The sequence below is a fragment of the Trachypithecus francoisi genome, unplaced genomic scaffold (genome assembly GCF_009764315.1).
Source record: "Trachypithecus francoisi isolate TF-2019V2 unplaced genomic scaffold, Tfra_2.0 Lachesis_group13, whole genome shotgun sequence".
Classification (NCBI taxonomy): domain Eukaryota; kingdom Metazoa; phylum Chordata; class Mammalia; order Primates; family Cercopithecidae; genus Trachypithecus; species Trachypithecus francoisi.
This window is the reverse complement of record NW_022681458.1, coordinates 41,543,241-41,549,574: the sequence shown is the minus strand read 5'-3', so window position 1 is coordinate 41,549,574 and position 6,334 is coordinate 41,543,241.

Below are 6,334 nucleotides of genomic sequence, written 5' to 3'. Positions count from 1 at the left end.
GGATGATGCTGGCCTCATAAAACGAGTTAGGGAGGATTCTCTCTTTTTCTATTGATTGGAATAGTTTCAGAAGGAACGGTACCAGCTCCTCTTTGTATCTCTGGTAGAATTCAGCTGTGACTCCATCTGGTCCTGGACTTTTTTTGGTTGGTAGGCTATTAATTATTGCCTCAATTTCAGAGCCCATTATTGGTCTATTCAGTGACTCAACTTATTCCTGGATTAGTCTTGGGAGGGTGTATGTGTCCAGGAATTTATCCATTTCTTCTAGATTTGCTAGTTTATTTGCATAGAGGTGTTTATAGTATTCTCTGATGCTAGTTTGTATTTCTGTGGGATTGGTGGTGATATCCCCTTTATCATTTTTTATTGCGTCTATCTGACTCTTCTCTCTTTTCTTCTTTATTAGTCTTGCTAGGAGTCTATCAATTTTGTTGATCATTTCAAAAAATCATCTCCTGGATTCATTGATTTTTTGAAGGGTTTTTTCGTGTCTCTATCTCCTTCAGTTCTGCTCTGATCTTAATTATTTCTTGCCTTCTGCTAGCTTTTGAATGTGTTTGCTCTTGCTTCTCTAGTTCTTTTAATTGTGATGTTAGGGTGTCAATTTTAGATCTTTCCTGCTTTCTCTTGTGGGCATTTAGCACTATAAATTTCCCTCTACACACTGCTTTAAATGTGTCCCAGAGATTCTGGTACATTGTGTCTTTTTTCTCATTGGTTTCAAAGAACATCTTTATTTCTGACTTCATTTGGTTATTTACCCAGTAGTCATTCAGGAGCAGGTTGTTCAGTTTCCATGTAGTTGTGCAGTTTTGAGTGAGTTTCTTAATCCTGAGTTCTAATTTAATTGCACTGTGGTCTGAGAGACAGTTTGTGGTGATTTCTGTTCTTTTACGTTTGCTGAAGAGTGCTTTACTTCCAATGATGTGGTCAATTTTGGAATAAGTGCGATGTGGTGCTGAGAAGAATGTATATTCTGTTGATTTGGGGTGGAGAGTTCTGTAGATGTCTATTAGGTCTGCTTGGTGCAGAGCTGAGTTCAAGTCCTGGATATCCTTGTTAACCTTGTCTCTCGTTGATCTGTCTAATATTGACAGTGGGGTGTTAAAGTCTCCCATTATTATTGTGTGGGAGTCTAAGTCTCTTTCTAGGTCTCTAAGGACTTGCTTTATGAATCTGGGTGCTCCTGTATTGGGTGCATATATATTTAGGATAGTTAGCTCTTCTTGTTGCATTGATTCCTTTATCATTATATAATGCCCTTCTTTGTCTCTTTTGATCTTTGTTGGTTTAAAGTCTATTTTATCAGAGACTAGGATTGCAACCCCTGCCTTTTTTTGCTTTCCATTTGCTTGGTAGATCTTCCTCCATCCCTTTATTTTGAGGCTATGGGTGTCTCTGCACGTGAGATGGGTCTCCTGAATACAGCACACTGATGGGTCTTAACTCTTTATCCAATTTGCCAGTCTGTGTCTTTTAATTGGGGCATTTAGCCTATTTACATTTAAGGTTAATATTGCTATGTGTGAATTTGATCCTGTCATTATGATGTTAGCTGGTTATTTTGCTCGTTAGTTGATGCAGTTTCTTCCCAGCATTGATGGTCTTTACGATTTGGCATGTTTTTATAGTGGCTGGTACCATTTGTTCCTTTCCATGTTTAGTGCTTCCTTCAGGAGCTCTTATAAGGCAGGCCTGGTGGTGACAAAAATCTCTCAGCATTCACTTGTGTGTAAAGGATTTTATTTCTCCTTCACTTATGAAGCTTAGTTTGGCTGGATATGAAATTCTGGGTTGAAAATTCTTTCCTTCAAGAATGTTGAACATTGGCCCCCACTCTCTTCTAGCTTGTAAAGTTTCTGCTGAGAGATCCACCGTTAGTCTGATGGGCTTCCCTTTGTGTGTGACCCAACCTTTCTCTCTGGCTGCCCTTAACAGTTTTTCCTTCATTTCAACCTTGGTGATTCTGACAATTATGTGTCTTGGGGTTGCTCTTCTCAAGGAGTATCTTGTGGTCTTCTCTGTATTTCCTGAATTTGAATGTTGGCCTGCCTTGCTAGGTTGGGGAAGTTCTCCTGGATAATATCCTGAAGAGTGTTTTCCAACTTGGTTCCATTCTCCCTGTCACTTTCAGGTACACCAATCAGAGGTAGATTTTGTCTTTTCACATAGTGCCATGTTTCTTGGAGGCTTGGTTCATTTCTTTTTACTCTTTTTTCTCTAAACTTCTCTTCTCACTTCATTTCATTAATTTAATCTTCAATCACTGATACCCTTTCTTCCACTTGATCTAATCAGCTACTGAAGCTTGTTCATGCATCTTGTACTTCTCATGCCATGGTTTTCAGCTCTATCAGGTCATTTAAGGTCTTCTCTACACTGTTTATTCTAGTTAGCCATTTGTCTCATCTTTTTTCAAGGTTTTTAGCTTCTTTGTGATGAGTTCCAACATCCTCCTTTAGCTCAGAGAAGTTTATTACCAACTTTCTGAAGCGTACTTCTGTCAACTCGTCAAAGTCATTCTCTGTCCAGCTTTGTTCCGTTGCTGGCGAGGAGCTGCGATCCTTTGGAGGAGAAGGGGTGCTCTGGTTTTTAGAATTTTCAGCTTTCCTGCTCTGGTTTGTCCCCATCTTTGTGGTTTCATCTACCTTTGGTCTTTGATGATGATGACCTACAGATGGGGTTTTGTGTGGATGTCCTTTTTGTTGATATTGATGCTATTCCTTTCTGTTTGTTAGTTTTCCTTCTAACATTCAGGTTCTTTAGCTGCAGGTCTGTTGGAGTTTGCTGGAGGTCCACTCCAGACCCTGTTTTCCTGGGTATCACCAGTGGAGGCTCAGTTGGAAATGCAGAAATCACCCGTCTTCTGTGTCGATCACGCTGGGAACTGCAGACCGGAGCTGTTCCTATTTGGCCATCCTGGAATGGACTCTTTAAAACTTTTTAATAAACTTACTGATGCTCTAAAACTTGCCTTGTCCTCTCACTCTGCCTTATGCCTCTCCACTGAATTTTTTCCTCCAAGGAGGCAAGATTCAAGTTGCTGCAGACCTCTACAGATTCACCGCTGCTAACAAAATCACTACTGACCAACTCATCTCAGGATAGAAGTCAGAGTGGCTCTGTTTGGCTGGCTTATTCACCCAACACAGATCTGGGGCAAGGAAAGGTGCAGAGAACTGTGGGCAAGGGAATCTGAGGACTTCGTTATCCTTTAAATTCTAGACTCTGAGAAGTCCAGCCTGCTTTTAGGTTTTGACTTGATCTCTGTTAGACTCTTTATTGTATGCCTCTTAATCCCTGCCCCCTTCCCAGAGAGTGGCCTTGAGTGACCCTTAGTTCCTCGCTAACAAAAGAACTGGCCAAACCAATGACTTGTAAACTGCCCTGAAGAGTCCTTCACTTCTCAGCCCCAGAACCACTGCTACAGCTCTTGTGAGTAGTTGGTTTGCGGAAGATGGATCCCCAAACAGCTGCAGGGCAACCACAGCCTATTAGCAGACTGCCTAGCACATAGGAAATTTGTTCAATTGAATTACTAATAAAAGGCAGGCAGAAGGATTACACTGAAAACACCCCAGAGCATATGTTCCCATGAGGTGCTGCCACTGTAGTCTTCTAGCAAACAGCAGCAGCCAACACCTCAGCCTCATAATCAGAAAAGAAAATAAGATGTTGGGCAGACCTGGAGGTCACCAAACAAAGCTACATACAAGTCCTTTAAACTACAGACTTGTGAGTGACAAACAAACCTTTGCAGACCTAAAGTCGGTCTTTTCAGGCAGGTCCTCCCACCACAGAGTCTCAGAGCTGATGAGCTCATAGCAGGGAGGTAGCCATTCTGCATCCCCTATGCTTAATGGTCAATGTTGCTGACCAAGCAAAAGGCTTTTCCAGTGAGCCCAGAGACAGCTTCAGAATCCTTCTCAACACAGTGCTCCAGAAAGCTACTACATGTTAAAAGGTTGGCATTTGAGATGAAACTTATTTGCCATCTGAGGAGGCTAAAGCAACTCCATCTTGAATGCTAACCTACCATGTTGACTTCTGATTAACCCCAGTTCCGGGAAAGCCTCTAAGATTTCTATTTTCATGTACTTACTGTAAAGTCTGCCTTTAAGTCAAAATAATCTTGATTTTTATCATAAACACATGCTTACCATAAACCCTGTCCTTAAGCAAATTCCCTATGCTATATAAGCCTTGGGTCTAGTGGGTAAAAGTGCAGGGATCCACCATCTCACCTTGTGCCTGCCCAAGACATAGTTTCTGTTTATAAATTCCTATAAAATGTTTCTTTCTGAGAAACTGAATTTGTCAGCTTCTTTCTTCAGCCTCTCAGCTTCCTTGCCCTTTGGGAGTAGGTTTGCATGAACTGTTCACGCAGAACACCATCCTTGATGTAACGTGCCTCCCTCATTTCAAGGGTAAGGAGACAGAGACTCAATGAAGTTTACTGAATTTGCCATGCCACACAGTTATTTAGTAAAAGAACTCAAAGTGTAACTTAGATCTTTGGATTCTTTATCCTTGCTTTTTCTAGTAAACTATCTCTGAACCTTGAAATGTCCATTTTCAATAATGTCGTCTTGGAGGCGTAAGAGCCTCCCCAGCATTTATGATACATGTGATGCCTTAGGAAAGGCTATCTAGCATCCATTCCAAAATAGAGGAAATAGAAGACCAGAATAACTCACTATTCATGAACGATTTACCATCAGGAATAACCACTGCAGGTGACATAAAAAACTTCGGCATAATTCTCTTTTTGTCACTATTTCCTGTCTTTTGCTTCTCTCATAATTTCTCTAGGAGTTTAGCAACTGAACCCAAATGACCATATAAATGGTAAATGACTAGGAGAGAGAATGCTGAAGCAAAACAGTAAGATTTTTGACATTTTTATGATAGATTTTTGTTTGCTCAAGTTTTTGGCTTTGTAACAAGAGCATCTTTGTATTTTGCTGTCTTGGATTGTTCACCTTCTCATAAGGGAAAACAATCTTAGTAAATCTTTTGTGTGTGTTGAACTTCACAGATTAAATTTTTACTGTGCTAATATACTACATTGCTGGAAGAAGATAATTATGTGATGAAATTAAGACATTCTGCAATTATATCTTATAATATCATTAATTTCCAGATTCACACAAATTATATCTACCTCAAGAAGAATAGCAATTTCCTCTCTTTCTCTCATAAAAGCAGGTAATAAGAATCTTACTCCTACAATTATTTTAGACAAATTTTTAAATTTGTTATCTTAGACCTCTCAGAGCAGTAATGATACATTATCTCAAGTTTCAAGTTTTACTTTTATCATTGTATTGCTAATGATCTTTCAGATTGAAAATGCTGTTTTCTTTTTGAGAAAGCATTGACACATTTTGTCATATCTCTGTAGTCTTTTCATAATCTTAGGAGAAAAATCATTAATGGTAATGAATGAATGGGCTTATTGAAAAGATTATGCCATAAATAACTTGACCCCATCTATGTCGACACAAGAACTGCTTCATGTAAGACATAAAGAGACAAAATTAGCTAGGAGTGGTGGCTCATGCGTGTAATCCAAGAACTTTAGGAGGCAGAGGCAGATGGATCACTTGAGGTCAGGAGTTCAAACCAGCCTGGCCAATGTGGTGAAGCCCAGTTTCTACTATAAATACAAAAATTAGCTGGGTATGATGGCACTTGCCTGTAATCCCAGCTACTCAGAAGGCAGAGGTGGGAGAATCATTTGAACGCGGGAGGCAGAAGTTGCAGTGAGCTGAGATTGTGCCACTGCACTCCAGGCTGGGCAACAGAGTGAGACTCTGTCTCAAAAAAAAGAGACAAAATTAATGGTACAGAACAAAAAAACTTAAAGAAGCCTACTTATAAGGAGCTTATGAAGTTATTTCAATTTTTATTAGAATTTTGTATTCACAACACATCAAAAAATATTATTGAGCACTTATTTTATGAAAAACGCTATGTTGGAGAACACAGATATCATTGAACCCTCTAAGAACTCATCGTCTAACTAGGGAGTCAAGAATAAAAGAATCAACATGGAAAAATGAGTTGTGAACATGAAGAGTTGCATTAGTAATACAAGGCTAATGACCACATGAATCTTAAGGAAAGACATTCTATGAGCTCAGAGAGAAGAGAGAACAAAGTTTGATAAGTCTAGGAAACGTTTCCGGGCAGAAAAGACATAAACTAAATATAAGAGGAAAGACCCCATGGCCATGGGGGAAAATCTGAACTTGAAACGTAGGCATTCTGCATGATTCCATCTCTCATTTTTACTCAAATCTTTTCACACCTCACTGAGACTTGCCTT